We start from the raw sequence: 22,134 nt of genomic DNA on the forward strand, positions 1-22,134 counted from the left end.
AATATTTCAAGACATTAAATTTCATGAAATTTTAAAACCCTAATTATAATATATCAATCGGTCACAGGACGTATAGACGAGCCATATCCGGCGCTTTTCCGATTCCGTGTTACACGCGTACCTATATACCTATTTGTACTATATTAAAATTCTTATTGCGCCCGCTGCAGGGCATACGACGACGACGACTTTGGGTTTTTAATACGACAATATATGTAAAACATTGTTTTACCCACATGACATATTATACGAGGTCGTGCATCGGAAAATCGGCAAATCTCGTGTTGGTACTTATAGCCTATACAGGATTGGACGCGTTCTTCTTATTTATTTTAAAATATTGTTTTCCCGCGGTACCTCTACCTATAATTATATTATTATTTAGGTGAATGAAAACACCATCACACGCCCGTTGATCTCCGCCGCGTTCTCAAAGCCGCCGATCATTGTCTATGGCGTGGACTTAAACGTATTAAATAATAATAAAAATAATAGTAATATCTGATAGTAATGTGCAAAAAATGCGCTCGGTTGCGAGTTGATCGAAGCGAGACGAGTGCGCAACACCAATTATCCGTATGATATCCTGTCCGTATTGTACGCAATAGTGTATGGTATATATATATACATTTATATATTTCGTTTGTTTAAAATTGTTTTGATCATTAGATAAATAAAAAAAACTACAATCAAATTTAATGTTACACTCTCGTATATGTCCGATAATGACGATTAGCTAATCGTACATTATACTCATCTGAATATACACGAATGGTTTCTACGTATCCACTGATAGAATTGTTCAGAGCAGTGAATACTTTTAAATTTTATTATATATTATTATTATAGTCCGGACTTTTGTGGAAAATAAAATACTAACAAAAAAGACTCACACGGGAATGAAAAATATTATACACACACATATCTAACTATATGTGTAAATATAATTTTATCGAATCCAAATATATTGTAACGACTGTATAATATCAACGCAAATCTCAATAAACATAGGCATCATTATGTATAAAAACTATCAATGAAGTTGGCTACGTATGAAGTTGACTACGCGTTCATTCTACTATGTGATTGCTTAAAATTGTGATTTTTACAATGTTTTACAATAGTATTATGTTAAAATATTCTACATCAATACGAGACACGAGTATAATATTTATCAGAAATCCAGCTTAAATGCATATTTTTAAATCTAATGTATCGTCGTATAATATTATATAAATATGTTACCAGCAATAGTTCAGGAAATAACTTAATTTTCTAGGGAACGTCTAAAATGCCTGGTGTTGTTAGCCAACGACTAAAACGTATCATTTATTACAACATTGCCTAGAAATTATGTGAATTAGCTAAAATATCGGCTGGTTCGACTATGTTTACATATTATATTATAACAATCGTTAAGTACAAAAGGAGATGAATTATTGTGTTAAATGGCATCACAGGACTTCAACGGTTTAAAAATGTAGTTTTTAAATTAAATGTAGATAAGACTATAAGTCCATAATATAAGAGTGCATGTCGTATAATTGTAGTGCACTAGTGTTACTTAATAAATGCAGGGCTTGCAACGTTATATTTGACAAAAAAACGATTTAAATTTGTAAACGTTATTATAACGGAAAGCGATGATAAAAAATAATTAAATACCGCAAAACAAAACATAATGCAAAACGTAATTTATAGAATATCATTGAACGAAAAATAACGCCAAAACGAAATATTTTAAAATTTATTTATTTAAAAGGTCTATTGGTTTCACACAAACATTTATTTCATGCAAACAATCTAAGAATCTAAGAATTGATTATATTATATTCCGTATCCGGACCATTACCTACCAGCATAAGTTATTATTTTAAAATTTAATAGGTAGGATTAACACTATTTTAAATAACGATATATGCAAAACGTGTACAACGATTCGGTTCTGAATAACGATAAACGCAAAAGTTGAATAACGTTTTAATTCTAAATAACGATAAATGCAAGAATTATGTAACGTTTTAATTTTAAATAACATAAAACGAAATTTTTTTCAAATGCAAGCCCTGCTAATAATATTTATATGATAAATAACGTAACACAAATTTCTATAGTAGGAAGTTATGAGGAAATACATTATAATGATAATTAATTTAGTTGAATAATGTCTACATAGTCAATGTATATAATTTAGAATCTATGTATTGGTTCCAACATTTGAGGCATTGTCAAAAATGACTTAGAAAATAATATCAATTCCTACATAAAACGGACAATTGTATTATTGCCTAGTAATTTGTTGACAATATCTATAATTATAATATAATTTCCAGTAATATATATATATATATATATAATATATTATATTATTATTAAATAAGTATGACCAAAGGCATGGATTTTATTTTAAAGACATAGTTTCTATTGTTACATTTTTCTGATTTTTTAAGAAAATAATATACAGATGGAGTTTAAATACAAGATACGCTTAATATAATTTGATATATACACAAAATATAGATTCGACGTACTAAGGTTGAAAAACATCATAGATATCTCATATATATTTTGGAAAAACGAAATGCAAGAACGTTGGAAAAATTGAAAATATATTATTATATTAAATCTAACATATTATTATTATTATCATATTTTATTGATCTGAATTACAACTTTGGCTACTACCTAGATATTAGCTGTTTGTTATTTATTATCATACTATACAATATTACTCAAGTATTGACGTATAATAGGTACAACATGTGTCTAAGTATTTCTTAACTGTTTTTAAAGAAGACGGATGATTGATGTTCACGCAGTTGTTTAAAAGTTAAAACAAACTGTTACAATATTCACAGGAATCGGTAATCTAAAAAGTCGCGCATTGCACATTTTAAATCTGATAGGTATAATTGTATCGCGTTAAATATAATAGTATAATAATAGTAATAATAATACTAATAATAATAATAATAATAATAACAATAATAATAAATACTCTCAACCACGTGTATTATAAATTATAATAGCGGTTTACTCGTTATTCCTGTGTACCAACAACGTTAAAATTTCGATGGGTGAACACACTACCTACACGTAATAATAAATAATAATTTAAAAAAAGTAACTGTAGTCTATAGGTATAAGTTTCTACCGATGCGAGCCAGGTCTAACTTCAGTTGATATAATTAATATCCACAGATTTTTCTTTTCGACACGACCCAGCGAACACAAATATCATGTACCTATATGTATCAGGTATTGAGTAAATTTGATTTAAGTTTTTCAGTTTAATTATTGAACCATTATCAAAACACCAGGATTTTATTCGCACTGTTTTCAAATTTCAATTTTTGCATTTAGGTATTAGTTTTTTATGCAAGCAGCAACAAGTAATACGTGTTCAAAGAATTTAAATTTATCTACCTGTACTTTATATTATATTCACGGACAATCGACTATGATATTAGTTTAATGATCGATTTATACAAATATAATGTATTGCATATAACCTTAAAAGAGCATAAAAAAATATTTTAAATTAAAAATAAGTGGAGTGTCGTATTTAAAAGCAAAAACTTATTCAATTATAAAAAAAAAAAAAACATTGGAAATCGCATAATTATATGATACATTATTAAAACACCTATAAGATAATTTCGAATTGACAGCGACGAAGTGATTAAAATTCAAATGTCCCTACAATATTCGCTGATGAACATTATTGGCAAAAATTTGAAAAGAAAAAAAATCACTCTGTTTACTGTAATATACGTATATATATATATATATATATATATATTTTATTAATAAGGCATTATAATGTATACGCCGTAAACGATGATAATAATATTACTATTACGAACCGTCGGTCGCTGCCAATACAGTGTTAACTGTCAAACGACGGGACAGCGGAGGATGGCAAATAGTGTGTGTTTGTTCACGGAATGTGCGGAATATTCATGAAGCGCCAATTAAGGCTTGTTTTTGAAAAATGTAAATGGACGCGCGACAAATTTGCCCGTAAAATAGTATACAATATTATAACGTTATATAAATGTACGAGATAATATACATAATATATATGTTTTGTATAATATGATCTTTCTCAGGCACGTGTGTGTGTGTGTGTGCATACCTAACCTATATATTATATTATCATAATATTATATTGAGTATATAATGTATGTTGTGTGTTATTTCTCACACCCACTGTGCGACCGCCGCCGCCGCCGCCGGACAAGGTATGAAGAAATTTGAATCCATTCAAATACGTTTATTGATGCGAGTACGTATATAATACGTCGAATGGTCGAAAACACAAAGTTTTACGAGACGCCATCGTATAAACCATGCGCGTAATCATAATAATATTGTAATATATTATATTATAGTAAAACGACAAAAAAAAAAATAAAAATTAGTATGGACAATATCGAAACGACAACAATTTATTTTTTTTCTTCTTTGCGCCATAACCGGCTTCTAAATACACTATAGACTTACTAAAGTATAATCGACGCCGAACGTGTACGTATATATTATTTTAATGTACCTATACCACATAATATAGTTGACACGATTTCCGATAAAAATGTAAATATAAAAAAATCATACGATAACGCGTACACGAGTAGGCACATGGGTTCCGTAGCCGTGATCTTCCGTGGTCGAAATATTCACACGAGATAATGCAAAATTGTTTGATAAATCTAAAAAACAACAAAAAATAATCTGCTACAACGAGGAATACCACCGTCGTCGGGTGTTATAACAATATATATAATATATGGTTGTAAGTGATTTTGACGAAGGTCGGTGGCGGTTCTCGGCCTTATAATGTAAAATATAGGGTGCACTGACCTAATGTTTGTCAAACGAGTTTTGCCGATAAAGTTGTTTGGAAAAAAAAACACATATAAGTAGGTACGCGAGTACCAATTAGAATAATATTATACATCAATTGTGTATTATATGTTTGTTTATATCCCACCCGGAATTCATAAGTAACGCAAAACACTTGACAAAAATCATTTTTGATTTTTGCTAATAAAAAATATGACGGAATTTAAGTAAGTAAGTTCCGGTAGTCCGTATACTTAATCACATAATTTATGTCTTAACTCATAAGTGTAAAACAAAAACAAAAAAATGTGTTGGAAAAAACGTATTAAGACATTATCACGGACAGTGTTTGTATGTTTTGCAATGTATCCGCAAAAAAAATATCACTATATACATAGGTAAAGCCATATCATGGGTACAAAGGTTAGGTTAAGTACCTTATACCTGCAAATCGAAAATGTTCTATCTATTTAGTATTTAAATACCTAGTGTAGCTTGTGATATAAATGTGGATTAATGAAATCTGAATTGTTTTTATCGCACAATTTTGCCGTATTTTTTATTTTAATTAATTATAACAATATCCATTGCGTAGATTTATAAAAATAAAATTCAGCTTTATTGCTCGTATAATCAAGTTTGATTCAAACTTTCGATTTTTGAAACATGCAGACAAGCGCAGTACCTAAATGCAATAGGCATATTATGTTTTTTTGTGATAATCATCACCGTACATAATATATAGGTATTCTATTGCTATAAATACAATAATTAGCATTAGACCTAAGCTACATGAGCCTTGGTTGTATTAATTATAAGCACATAACATTATGCAGGTGAATTGAATCTGCATTCGGCACGACGCTCGCATAGACCATTCGCAGTGAAAAAGCGAACTAAAAAAAAAAAATCGTATTTCGTGTATTAAATTAAATGTATAACATAATGACCGCGAGTAGGTCAAGGACGTTAAAGAGAATCGATACAAAAAAATGTATAATCGACCACTGCAATGGTAATATGCAGAAATCGTAGTACAAATCATACATGAATTATTATTGAATGCGTAATCTAAGTCAAATGCAAAATGCCATATTTAATTATAATTTTATTTCTTTTCAAGGTAAATTGCATTGTTTTCTACACTATAATATTATGTTACACAATAGTAGTTATATACGATTTTAATTAAGCCAATAGGCGTATGTTATATTAACATACCTAACATTGTATTTTATATTCAAAATCTCATATAATTCCAAATTCAAATCGTAACTGATAGTTAATTATGTGTTTCAAAACATTGATATACAATTTTTTAGTATAAGTACAGAATTGATATTGACGCAAATTTTTATATTATTGAATTATTATATTAAAAGTTGATTTACTACGAATTACATTTTTATGACGACAGCTTTCCTTTTAAAAAGTGAATTCTAAAATTAAATTAAGATTATTTAAATCTAAATTTGAAAAAAAAAAATGTTAATATTCTCTGTTAAATTAATTACGAACAGATATTTGAAGTAAAATTAAATTTCGAGCACTTAAAAATGTGTATTTTTATTTAATTTTACTAGAATATCTTTTCCTTTGATCGTAGATTGTTATTTACTATATCAAATAAATAAAGAGTCTAATAATTATGTGTCACTATTTGTGTTATGTATTACTATATCGGACCACTTTTTTATTATTTCCAGTCACGAACAGTGTCGCAATTCAAATTTTACATAATTTGTAGTTGTATTTTTCCAATTTTGTGCGAATATTACTGTGAAAATAGTGTTTAAGTCAATGGCATACAATTTAATTTGCGATTTATTTTTCCCGTCTTGTTTTTATGTTCTTAGAAAATCGACCAAGCATAAAATACAGAAGTAAAGTACACACGAATTCCACTGATACAGAAACGGTAAACTATACTTCCATATTATTGCTTATGAAAAATAAACAATTTATAAACGTTTAATTTCTATTCCAAGTATTTCGAATGATCTATAAACACAAGTTGAATATTGTTGCATAACAGTTTTATGTTAGGTACCATAAGGTTACTATTGATCGTTCTAAATTAAAAATATAAAAAAACACAAAATCAATATAGGATGATAATATTATATAAAATTGTTAGATTCTGATTTTTAAGTAGAGCGATTTCTAGATGATTGTTTTTACAATGACATAATATGTTGCGTGTGTTGTTTTTATACTTTTAATTTTTTCTCATCGGCTATATTATTTATAGCAGAAACCATGCTCCAATCTTAAACGTTGAGGATTGTTTTTGGTAGAAAATTGGATCTACTAATACTTTGGTGGTCAAAATGTCTATTGCTTTCTCAAAAACAATCTGAAGCTATACTATATCTCACTATACACAAGTCTAAGTAAGTATAAATATTTAAAATTTTCGATTTTTCTTCGTTTTATATTGATAAAATATTCGTTCCGTGAGGTAAAAATCTTGAACACCCAATACAAAGTCCCTCATAAGTTTATCTTATATATTATCATAAATTACCTTTATAAACTACTTTAAATACACATTATGTAAAAAAGAACCCCGCCCGTCAAACAGATGAATATTAATTTAAAAATTATAAAAATACAGTCTCAATTTTTTTTAGAAGCGTTTGAAGCGCAAATTAGTTATTTCACTATTACATATATTGTTATTATAATTAAATTTTCAAAATATTTAGACTAGATATTTTAGAATAATTGTAAGTTATTTATACCACAAACCTATGTACACCATCCAACAGTACGTCGGTATTCACTTCTAATTTAATAAAAGTACTTATATATAATATATAATATTTAGAATGATAAAATGATATAATTAATAATATTATAAACGCGATGATTGTCGCATCAAAATAATTCTAGTAATACAATACATATATTATAAAATATACTTAGAAACGGACGTTGATACATCGTCTATGCTCATGAATCACTTTTTTTTATATATAAGTATAGGTAATATACCATATTATTATATAGCCATAATGCCATATAGATGTAGGTAAAATGATTTAATTCAAATTTAACACATACATGGTCCATATCTACAACAATCAACTGAATAACGCGGTATTCACTCTCCTAGCAGCAGAGAAGCGAGTTCACTAGTTGTCTTTTTTTATGTATATCCATTTAAAAAGCCAGGGATCACCTTTGACGGAAATACTATATTCATAATTTCCAGTAGGTACACTCGAGTGCAGGTCACAGGTCTCAGCTGCACCGAGGAGGCAGCTGCCAGCCTTGCCGCACTCGTAAATACGCGCCTATGTCGTACGTATATAATACAACAGTATTCGGACAAGTCGTATAAACAGTAAATAGGTACCCATTTAAATGACCAGTTAAAAGTATTGTATAAACGAGACCGTTGCTGTTGAGCACATGTGCGTATAATGACGACGACGACGACGACGACGAAAACAATATAATAATAATAATAATAATAATATACCAACGAATAATTATTTATAATGCGGTTGATACCGTCGGCACCACGGATAACCAGTGCTCACGTAATACTTATATTGTTTGCCCTCCGTCGACATTGTCACTGAAAGCGGATGGTGACAGTCGGATTCGGACGCCACGTCTGACCTAGACAACGACGTACTTATTATAATATCATTATAATATTATGTACGATCGAGCTAAACCTAGTACCTAATGAACATATATATAGATGCGATATAACATAAAAAGTGATTTTTTAATCAGTTTTATCACTGAACGCAGTCATTTTATCGGTGAATGTACCTATTTAATATTATATATGTGTTTCGTGACAACATTCAAGTCATCGCACAACACTCAATTATTTATGAAAAAAAAAATTGTCTTCAAAAGCACACTAGTAGAGTACAGAGTAAATAACTGTTTTCTTATAATATCTAGTATTAAAGTACGACCTTACGTATATCTCATAAACATTCTGTAAAAGCATGTATAAAATATATTAAACTATGATATATGATATATTGATATAATGTAAGTACCTAATGCGCGATTTTCTTTTCCACTGCCCGACCAGAACCAGAAGTCGAATTTGGTGTACATGACTATGAACAGATGTTTTTCATAAATGACTAATATTTTGGGATAGTCCAAACACAGAATTCGCTATCGAGCAATTTGTATAATATATAGTCGATAAAACAAAATTCGATTGGGCGTAATATATTATAACGACTTTATTATGGGGAGTAAGACTTTGATTATTTTTTTTACGTCAATTTAATTTAATTTATATCGAAATTATTATTAAATTATAATTATATAAAATAAAAAGAAACATTGTTGTTAAAAAGACAAACTGAAGAAGTTAATTATTTACGTGAGGTATTTTGTATGGAGCAGGGTTGTATTAAAAAAAAAAGTCATCGCCATTTACCTCTGGTTCAGTTTTAGATAGTTACACCTCTATAGCTATCTAAATCAATATAATAAGTAGGTAGACGTTCAGTGGATAAAAACTCCATCTACATGTGACAATATACACGAATGTGACCAGTTACCAAGGAATCGGTACTGTTGCAGTAGATTCCATGGAAGATCCTATACTATAATATTATTTAAATATTGGCCGATATCATGACCGATATTTCGTACACGAATTATAATAAATTGTAGCGTTCCAATTCTGAAACAGTTTTTAAGTTCTACACAACTTTTATGTTAGTTTTGATTTCATGATAATATTCAATAGTTTTGAAAGATTTAAAATGAACAAACGTTTTTATTTTTCTATACGTTTCAATGAGTTTCATTAATATTTCAACTATTCTTGAAATATGTATTTCTCGTATAAATTTAGAGTCTGTTCCGTGCCTATACCATGATAATAAAAATTATAATAATATCTAAAATATACCTATCTCAAGAATTCAGTTTTTAGTTTATAACTGTGAGCATGTACATTTTGTAAAAAAACTATATTTTTTTATGTTGTCCGTAGTGCCTTAGTCATAATAATATGACTAATTGAAATAATTGGTTTACATTTATTTCTAACCCTATCTCAAGATCTGTAATGTTTAATATGCATAACACGTTTGTTACCTAATGGCTTACCAAAATTATTAATCAATTTACGATCTTGATCAATAAATTAACTGAATAGTTATTGAATCAATATTAATTGTTTCATTATATTTGGACATTTAGTGATGATTGAATAACCTTTGCTTCTGTCCTTTCACTCGGAAGAAACTAATAAATCGAATGATTTTGAAGGTCGTTATTGAATAAACTATATCATAGTTCAATTATGAGCTATTTAGTATTTACACATTATATTCATCTAATCATATATCAAAATTAACTGTGCAAACATTTACAACTTGCTCAATCAATGAGATCCATGTACCTACACCAGATTATATAGACATAATATTATGGTATCATCGTTTGTCGAATTCTATAACAGCTATAGATACCATACCGTATATAGTAGGTATACCTACTATTTAGAATATTGAACTTTTGTACTTATTTTATTACATGTTTTTATAATATAATATGATCTGAAATCATTATAGGATCATCGGACACGTTTACTAAAAACTTAGTCCCATAATTTGTAATTGAATAATCAAACTGTTTCAAAATAATTTGAATATTATATTTCATTCTTAATAAGTATTCTCGATTGCACTCTTCTATAATTGTAATCAATAGATAATTATGATTTTACCCTCTTAACCAGCTAAACGTATACTAGGTACACTTGTACACCCTTCAGTCTGTTATCGGCTGGGATAGTTGCATGATGCATTCATATTTGGAAATTAATTTTACGTTCGTAAACCTATTATTGAGTTACTCTTAGATGGAAATTAATAATTTTTTAATAGGTAATGTGGTTTTGTTTTCAAGTCTTATCCGCACAGAGAACATGTCCGAGCCCGGAAACGTGTTCCGTGCGATGTACTATATTATGCAATGCGACATTGTCCGCGTAAAGTGCACATAAAATGGAGCCTATAATAATACAATATTGTTCTATTATTTCCACTGCAGTGTTATATTAGTATATAACATCATCTCATACGACGAACGCACTGAACGCGTCATAATGTGTCGTATGATGCGTTTGTTCAACCGAATCGGTCCACAGTCGTATAAGACGATCGTACAGTATAATATAATATTATAATAATATGTGACGAGTTCGCGTCGCCCGCCGCCGCCGCAGCCGGTTCCGGTCAGATTTTGAAAACGGCTCGCGCCCATTGGTAGTGCGCATATTAAAATGATATAACGATATATAAAAACATTATGTACGGTCGGTGGACAATGTCTTCGGCTGACGGACACGGCTGGCCCCTGCACCGCGAACAATATAATATTATTATTATATGACGTTATTATTTTCCGCGTTCACCTGGAGGGCGATAAACCGTGAACCGCTCGAAAATGTTTGAATGCTCGCGGGTTCGGGATTCCTGTGCAGCTCCACACTTCGGCCGTGAACGGACGAGATGATAAAAATAACAATATTAAACACATAGGCCGCTGTGGGACCGTCGATGAGTCGTCTTCGGCGCAATAAAAGTGCCGCCGCCGATAGTCGGCGTAACAAATCATATTAATGCTTATTATTATTGCCCTCCCCTCCCGATTTTTTTTCGAAGCAAAAGGTCATCGTCGGCACTCACTCACTCTTGCCAGCCGCTCCGAGGTTATCTTCGGCTGGCGCTAATTTACACGCGATAACCTATGTCCGGCGATCGGAAACGGCCGATACTAAGCGTATATCGAGCTTAATATCGATACAATAATATTATGTCGGACATAGGCCTATAGTAAGTACATATTATTGTGATGATATAAATAGGTACTAGAAAATTCCATCATCCACGTATACCTAGGTATAAACTACAACGCGTCAACAATAAATTATTTCATCAGCAGCGACGGTGATATAAAAATTTAATCAAAATATGCCATACAGATAAGTACGGGCTATAGCGATGTGAGTTTTGCCGTCCATCCATTCGCATATTTACGATTTTTTTTTGGGGGAGGTTTTGATTTTATATTTAAATATAACATTGGGGGGGGGGGGGGGGGGGGGAGAGAGTTACACAGTCTCCGACGTATAGTAGTTATATATCTTATAAACGTTCATATTAATATGGTATAAAATATGAAATAAAACCATATGACAATATATTTTGTAGAAATCTGAAGCATATAGCATAAGGTATAGTGGGTATTTATATTTTTTTTTTGCACAAATCGGCCGATCATTCATCACAGGTTTCAACACCCAAAACACCTCCTAGGTATGACTCCGAATCCACCTGTACTCGTGAACCGAATATTATGAAAATTATGTTAGTGTGCACACGGAAAAAATATTGAAATGAGGGGTTACCTAATTTGATGAACGGTAAAAAAAATTTACCGTGAAAAAAATATCAGTAAAATTTACGGGATAAATACACCGAGCTTCCGTCTCTATACATACGACCTAACGCGAAAGACTGGAACTCAAAGTCACTCGAAGAGGGTCACGTTTCAACGTTTTAAAATGCCCGTCGGACAAAGGAGAAAAGATTGTAATATGAATAAAAAATACGATCGCAAACAAAATATGTGTGTTAGGTACATAATATAACGTTATTATAATAATTTGGATTTATTATTTACGAGTGCAAACAAACAGTGGTTAGTGATAACTGATAATATTACAACACTGTAACGACAGACCTACTCAAATAAAATAATATATCTCACAGTAATATTATTTTTATACTTAAACAAACAGTTAGACAATTTAACACGTTGTAAATAATATTTTATAAACTTCTTTTTCAAGTTTATTCGTAACGCACGGGTACATAGTTCAACGGTGAATATTTTATAAATTACGGAACGTTCTCAGCCTGTCTATGCAAACTAAAATAAATGTTTTATGTTTGATAAAGATATGAAAAAAAAATCAATCAAATAATAAATGTGCATTGTTGGAACAAAACCGTATAAATATGTAAGCAAAATAAATATCATTGTCGTGGGTGAAAATATTTACTGTGTATAGGAATATTATAATTTATAATTTTACATCATATTATGCTCCAACTGCATGACTCGAACAATAACATCTTGTTATTTAATCGACCGGCCGTTGTTTGTTTGGGAATCTATACAGGGTCTCATTCATAAAAAAAAAAAAAATTGTTCAGAAGAATTCCAATATTTTCCGCAACGTAAACTACAATATTTGTGACTATGTGGCAGATTACGAACAACGTTGTTATGATATATATATATATAATAATATGTATCATTATTCATTATGTTGCATTTAAAAATCAAGTCGTCCAACATAATTAAAACATCACAATACTCGACATTGTAATATATAGGTATGATATAAGTGGTATATTTGTTAATTCATTTCTGAAGAGGCTCGTTCGTGGTAAATATAATATGATAGGAGGACGAGACGATAATTTCTTTTTTTATACATACACGCAAAATCGTTGTGAGTAAATGCGTTCGATTGGTTAAAATAAAGAGTTAGCTCATTGTAAGGTCGAAATTACGATTTGAGCTACGGTTTATTTCAAAAACAAAAATATGATTGGGTATTCATCTTCATAAATTAACATTCAAATGCTAAGTATATACTATATTATCTCAAACCTCACGTTTACAATGTACAATATAATATTTGGTCTAATTTTTTCACATTTTTCACTCTAGCGTCCAGATACTGTAGAAGTGTAGAGTATAGACAACGTCAAAATTATTATGTTGACAATCGACTTCGAAATTATACTTAATAATTATTATTTTATTATTGGAACTAGAAAAATAAAGCAAACACGAGTTCCTAAAAACATAAATCTTTATACAAATACATATTATTAATATGCAATTAACTGTAAATCCTAACCCTATCCAAATAAATACCATCCAATAATATATTTTAAAATACTTTTTGAATTTTGAGTAGAGAATATATGGGATTTAAATTTATTTGTTTGATAAACAACGAACACTTTTCCCGGTAGAAAAGTACTGCTCGAAAAGTTTAATAATTTACAATAAATGTAGATAGGAAGCTTTGTTGATTGGAAATTAGATGTAAATGTAGATTATTCTGGAAAGTTGAAAGTAGGTTACAATATTATTGTCTAAATATTAATTTCAGAAAGTTCTAAAAACTGTAAAACAATAAATTTGTTTACTAAAATAGTTGTTTCATATTTTATAGTCAAAATTCAAAGATTTTCAATGCATATTGTTTTAATAAGTTATTTTTATATATTTTTCATGGAGCTACTCAAGAGTTGAATTCTAATTTAGTTAGTGAATCTTTTTAAGGGGTACTTGTGTAGACTATAATTACTGATTTATAGTTATAATTTATTTATAACAAAAAAAAAATTATAGGTATACCTATATTTAAAATAAATCACTTTTATTTAGTTTACTTGAATCTTTTTCAGTAGATTTCTTATGAATTACTTTTAATGAATATTACTATTTACTACTAAATTTGTATTACTGTTGTAATTATGACTAAAATCCCAATATTGAACAGCTAAAATAAAATATTTAAAACTGTAATTAAAATTTGCTGATGCCATAAAATAATTAATTATATCATAACCTATAATAATGTAAATTAATTATACAAAACAAATATCAATAAAATAGATAATATGTAGATAAAATACAAATATTATTTATTTAACGATATGACATATTTTTCTAATGCATCTTTGTGCATGTCTATTACTAAATAAATACCTATATTATGCATTTATGTAGTACACAAAGTAAGATTGTTTCAAAATAATAAATCTTATAATATTATAACTACATTATAACAAATTAAATTAAATATTATGATTATTTCTTTGATTGCGACATGATTGATAATCGTTTATCATTATGATACATTATAGATTTTGTATTTTGCACTTCGGGTCAATTCAAAACAAATAAACTTCAGTTAATTTTATATATATAACTAAATATCGGTTTCTATAAAGCAAATTTATTTTAAACAATATAATATTGTAATTAAAATTATCGATTTATGATAAGAGATGCATTTTTTTTTTATTCATTGAAGTTATAAGCTAATTATTTAACTTACGGTTGAAATTATATTATACCATCGCAATATTAGAAATTTAAGAAAATTAAAGTAGGCACTTCCCATACATTGTTTTCATTGAGATAAATTGATGAAACCCAAAATAATTTAAAAATTCGTTGATCCTATAATACTTTGAAATGTCCTTTACAGTCATTGGCCAAAATACAATGTTACACAGTATTATATACCTACATACTATGCTTGGTAAAATTAATTTTCACCCATACAGATTTCAAATTTAGTACAAACTGAGAAAAATGACAGCAACATTGGGGGAAAAAGTACAATTCAATTAAAAATGTTCATTTGTCAGTAAGTTCTTATACATCAATTAAGATATGCTACAATCTAAATTGCTAATCATCAAAACGTTGAATATAATAATGTATTAATGTATTATATTGTTTTAGTGGATTATAAAAAGTGTAATAATATGTTGTATAAATGTTAAGAAAAACACAAACAAACAAACAATCGCCGCATTGAGTAATAACTCTGACGACTTGAACACGTTTTTTATCAATGACAGACCTTGATCTGTTGTCTTATGGTCAGAATTTTATGAGTACGAGTGTTAAACCTTCAGTATAACACTTAAAACCGATGATGTACACAATATATCACCTTTGACATGACGATTTGCATAAGTCTCTCATAAATGCAGATATGACAATTGTACGATAAGTAAATGCACTGAATTGTGTCAAGTGGTTTCTACATTGCAATTGCAACGACATTTTATCTATAAAATAACTGGGACATATAAATTGTATCAGAAAACAAACAAACAAACGATATATTATTTTCTGTATTGCGAAACTGTGACGATCGGTTGAGGTTTTTTTTTTGTGCAACTAGGTATAATATAATATGTTAACGGAAAAGTTAAACCCCTATTGCAAATTATCATTTATAAGATTTTAATTGGAAGTGTTGTATACAATAATAACTTGTATCGAGTAGGTACTCGAGGTGTGCACTTGAAAACTAAGATAATATTAATATATCGTGATGTTTTCTGTACAAATATTTTAACAAAAATTAAAAATACAAAACATTCTTATACCAAGGTAGGCAGTAACCTATAACGTCCACCAACGCCATATCATATTGAAATAAGTATTCACAATTTGCTGTAAATTAAAATGGTATTAATAATGATTGTTATTATTAAAAACCAATAAGTACACTTTTTCATATTGTATAATATTATGATACTAGGTGTCTACTATGTTATTATAGATTTTGAACAAAGGAAATCGTGATTTATCGATTTCATAATTTTACACTGATGCGTCCGATGCGTTTTCGAAGCTGTGAATCAGCTCAAAAACCTCTATCCTCTGGATTTTAAATAACAATTTTTTTCATTATGTTTGAAACATAAATCATAATACAGTGGAATCTGCTTATTACGATGCCGTATAAAACGATTTCCAGCTACATTTACTTGGTTGGTTTTACATCACACGTGATACGCGTGTAGTACTTATATTTTTCATCGAAACGAAATTTAAATATAATGATGTGATTATCTAGGTCCCTTGAAGATCGTTATAAGTGGATTCCACTGTAATTCTAACTTATTGTAGTTATGTATAATATCGTTTTGAAATTAACAAACGAACAACAAAGAAGCAAACGCTCGACAGCAGCTATACGGTTCAGCCCTCTTAATTATTTGTCAAATTCAATCGTATGTCGTTGTATTCGAGATTAAAACCACCAATCAAAGTGTGCCCATTCGACTTAAATATCCCTAAACTCTTTATTTTCAATTCAATTTTCTGATAGACATCAGTGTGGATGTAATAACAACACTGCAACACTTAGGTACATTATTATGTCTTAACTCATAAGTTAACGACAATATTCGTCATAATAATATATTGTTATACAATGCAACGATTCATAATAATAAAAATACTTTTGATTTAAATTTAAAAAACTTAAATTTGTAATAATTTATTTATCTGTAACGTTACAAACAATATACATATTATATTAATGTATTACAATTTTGTTTTTATTTTTAAATATAATCCTTTGATAGTATTTAACTACAATCAATTCGGATTATCACATGCGTTCCATAAACTAATAATAATTTCAGATACACATTTACTTTAAAATAACTAATACGAAATAGTATGTTATAAATCGTTGTAAAAGTTTTCAAACTTGTTTTGTAAATTATGTATTACCTAATAAATAATATCGTAGTATTGCAGGGTTAAAATAAATAACTACAGAGGTAACAATTTATTTTATAATTATTTTCTTTGCACGTATAATATTAGAATTATGAAAACAACTTCATGTAAAAATAATATTTATTATTAAAACTTTTTTTTTATTTTAAGAGATATATTTAGAGATTTTATCTGCAGATCTTTTGAGCGTATGATATGCCATTTAACTAAGAATATAATCATAAGACTGATATACAGACTGTAATGTTCGCTATAAGTAAAATATCACTCTATAAGGTCTATATTGTTGGCATGTAATACTATAGGTAGGTACAGAGGAAAAATACTTCGATACTTACCTATATACACTATTTATTATTAGTTATAGCCTTATAGGTACATCTATTTTTTAAACAATCTATTTATAAGTTTATAATTTTAAGGTTACCAGAGACAAGTCAGACTGCTGGACATGATCAAATAACCTAATAGGTTATGAATAATATTTTGTGCCACCAAAGATGAATAGGTACCAAAGACTTTTATGTTTTATTAAAATGTAAAACGAAGTAATCATCTTTGGTTTTGTGATGTAAGTGGTACTGTGGTTGGTACCTATAGTATTCTGTCGGATAATAGTGGGTTATAAATGAATGCAATTAGAAAAGTATAACAGACTTCAAGCCGTATACTCGCAAATCTTTTTAATAAAATGGTTTTATAGAGATTAAATTTAAACGCTTTATTGTGGTATATAGGTGCACCAAAAAATAAATAATATTAGCCGCATACGCCATCGAAACTGATTTTCTATATATTTTGTAATTGAGTTATTTTTACCAGCCCATTAAAATTGCCTCGGTATTTTAGAAATAATAATTATTTTTTTACTCGCCTCGTCGGTATACACTAAAAAATCGTTTCGTGAACGTCCACATATCATATTATGCAAAGTAATTAGAGATCTTTATTGAGAGGGCAGAACCGAGTATGACCGTTTTATGACTTGGGACGGAATGGAAAATACATTTAGCATATTATATAGCAAAATAGCGATACGACAGCGGGGTTAGAGGGGTTAAAGTAGATACAATTTATAGGGGAGGGGCTCCCCTTAACTCGTGTATGTTGTGATTTTAATAGTCGACTTTATGACCGCGGAACCATTATATTATTATTATTAATATTATTATAGGTGTATGCCTGGAAATCGAAAAAAGCAATTTTAGTAGGCAAAATTGGCCTATAAAGTCGTAACGTGATATTTTCGTTTACACAACAATATGCACGGCACGTCGTACTAAATCGAGATTTTATTTAAAAAACGATTTGAAATAAAAATATAATAACTGTGGCTACAGTATATACATTCGGTTTAATTTAATTTGTTCGGGGTCCCAGCCAAATAATACATACCGACCTATCATTTTATGATTTTATAATATAATTAAAATTGGATAACGCACTTGTAACGGATAACGTTTGACTAGTACCGAATAGAAACAGTACCGGCGTTTTGTGTTTTCAAATAATAAGCTACAAAACCAATTATATAAGAAATAAATATAACGCCATTGTTTTAGACCCTGAGCTGTATTGGTTATATAATCAATGATGTGTGTTTGTTATAAAAATAAATATTATGTCAAAAGACACTTTTTCTATTAGAACAAATATCGATCTTCAACTTAGTCCTTTAGTTGAAGAGGTGAAGTGGTTCCTGGTAGAAAATTGGATCTAATTGGTACTTTTTGGAAAACAGTAATTAAAGAGAAAATAAGCTTATATAAACTGAATCATATACATTATATTATACTCCAACTTTTGACAAAACGGCTTTTATTATTTTGTCAGCACTCAAAAACAAAAAATAAACAATTTTTTTTTATCTGCGTTTGAATTTCAAACTTCTATACATTATCAAATTATTTTACAGTTAAAAATGAATAATATTTTTAATTTTTAAAGCTAATGCTTAAAAATGTAATAATATAAGGTTCCACATAATAATATGTTATTCTTACAATCATCTCTAAAAATCTAAAAACACGTATGCACAATTGTTTTTATAGACATTTAAATTTTAAATTTTAATTAGATTGGATATTAGAACAAATCATAACAAAATTTTAGTTATTTTTTTGTAATTCGATAAATGATATTCGTAGAGTTTTGCAACTTTTTCCATGATGTATTTGATTATTTACGCGATTTAATTTTTAAAATATTATTTAGATAACTTCGCAACGGTCTACGGTGCGTTGGTAACAACTTAATATTATAATAATTTATTAGTTAATTATACAGCTAGTAGAAAACTAATATGAAATAATATATGTGATTTGATTTTTGTAAAAATTATATCGACTTACTGTAAGTATTACTTAGAGTGATATAATAATATATAATATAATAAATAAAAACATATAAATGTAGGTATAATTAAATATCCTGGGAATAAGTATAGGCAGACGGACGGTCTCTGCTCAGCTTCGATTTTTTTTTACAATGATTTATCATTAAATTAAAATACTCAACAACGTGGTACACTTTTAACACCTATAGTTTATAGCGGACCAAATTCCACGGTTTTTTATATATATATAATATATACATAATATAATATAGACTATACATACCTACGTTTTTAAAATTAGGTACATAATATTATTCAGTTCGTGTTTGAAATCAAATTCTCTATCGACTTCTCGCCGACAATAATAATATGTTCAAGAGAAGAAAAAAAACGCATATAAAAATACCTATAAGAAGTTGGACATAATATTATAAGAATTAAGAGGGCTTTATAATTCTTAAGACAATAAAAGCCGAGCGTTTACACGTGGTAATGTGGCATAATCTATGCGTATACCTGACTTTGGGTTGAGTAATTGTTTTTATTTTTAGAAGAACAACACTGATTACAACGTTTATTTGTTTGCTAATCCTGCACGCCGTAGGTACACGTTGTATCGGTTTATGTGAATATTAATTGTACCTATTATATACGAATACCTATATGCTACAGGCATTGTCCATAAATGCATTTAAATAACTTTGCAAGTTTTAAACTTTAAATGGAAGGTTATTATTTAAAGAGGACATGGTAGGGGTATTATAGAAACAAAATATGTTAACATGGCAAAATAAACAGAATTGAATAGATACCACGCGGCTAAGTACCTATATTTTTTTAAATTTATGTATTTGTTTATTAATTGTAACTACAAGTTGTTTAGGTGCGATTATGGATGGAGTTTGATGCATAAAAGATGGGTGGGCGTGTATTTTCCCCGAAGAATTTAAATATTTCACCACACCACTATAGGTGTGTATATACATACCATAAATCTATATATTTTTCAGTAAAAATATCCTCGAGATGGGCGTGTATAAGATCCAACGTAGTATGAACCAAAGACTGGAACCTTACCGAAAAGAACCTGTTTTGGAACCGGAACCCTTTGAATATTGGGAACCGAAACCTCACCGGAACCCTTATTTAAATTAAATAACCTTACCGGAACCGATACTTTTACTATACTTACATATTTTAAAACCGTTAACAATTTTTTTATTTTTTAAGAACCGAAAAGAAACTGAAACCTAAATTTTAGTTTTTCTGGGAACCAAACCGGAACCGGATCGGAAATTTTAGTTTTTCGGGGACCCAAACAGGAACCGGAACCAATAAAATCATCAAGGTTCCAGTCCCTGGACTATGTACCCGATTGTTTCGAGTTGTCACACACTTATACCCAATCGTCAATCGTCATAATATTATTATGAACCTAACCTTTCCTAAACGAACTATTTCAGTTGTCTTGGTACCTATAATATTTACTCAGTAGTAGTTGGGTGAATAAGGGTAGATGATATTATTATTTGTGGTATGATAGCGGAAGTGACTATTTACCAACTTTTATGCATACTTATGATATACCTATAATGTGTTTGAAAATAGCTAAAATTATGGCCAAATATTGTGTTAGATGTCTGGGGGGCGTTTTCATTATCTCGTTGTATGGGTCATTCGAAATCGATATGGTATATTATCATTACCACCAATTTTTTGAACTTATCATCAATTAGTTAAGAACTGTAATCGTAATATCCGAAAAGACGAAAAAATGTGACATAATATCGACCACCAGCCTTCGTTCCTGGACGAGTTGGTGGTGCTGTGTTAGTCGTGGTTGAAGAACACGAAGACCGTGATGATCACTCGTTGTGTATTATAATATATTATAGGAGATTTTCTATTCTCCCTCTTTCAATAATGCACCAACTAACGTTTTTGGAAGTATTTTTCTACATAGTTTAAAGTTAATATACAAATTCAATTTTTATGCAGTTTAATTCCCAGAAAATATTCTGTTAAGGATAATAAAACTAAAAATACGGAACGTTGAAAAAAAATAATTACACTATAATTTTTTTAAAAAAATGGTGCATTAATGGATTATGAGTTCAAAATTTACATAGGTAAGACAAAAATTAAAAATATTTTAGACACGTTAATAGTTAACACCTTTCGTGCTAATTAGTGTTTACCTTTACAAGAATCACCTTGTACAATTGCAAAGTATTCACTTGTTTATTTCAACAGATGGAAAACACAATAAAATATAAATAATTAATATCAATAATTTATTTTTGAATATAATCATAACTCATAACTGATGAGTAGGCGATATTATCCGTAGGTAGGTGGTAGCTATTTCGAATTCAAAATAAATATAATTACGATATAAAAATCTAGTCTGCGTACAACATATTGCAAAATAATATACATAGACATCTCAACTATATATTATACCTATATTATAATTGGAATTTACAATATAACAAATAATTTTACGCATTTTTAATGAATACCTGTATGACTTTGTTTAGGAATATAACGTACTACTTATACATTTTTAAGACGACCTAATGATTAAA

At 29.0% G+C, this 22,134-nt stretch overlaps 1 protein-coding gene across 1 annotated transcript in view; it reads right to left on the reverse strand.

Annotated features, from left to right (window-relative positions):
• The window catches only part of LOC132934696 (doublesex- and mab-3-related transcription factor A2-like), a 145,068-nt gene that overhangs the window by 70,149 nt on the left and 52,785 nt on the right, over positions 1-22,134 (reverse strand). The gene's annotated exons all lie outside the window — the stretch shown is intronic.

The sequence above is a fragment of the Metopolophium dirhodum genome, chromosome 1 (assembly GCF_019925205.1).
Source record: "Metopolophium dirhodum isolate CAU chromosome 1, ASM1992520v1, whole genome shotgun sequence".
Classification (NCBI taxonomy): domain Eukaryota; kingdom Metazoa; phylum Arthropoda; class Insecta; order Hemiptera; family Aphididae; genus Metopolophium; species Metopolophium dirhodum.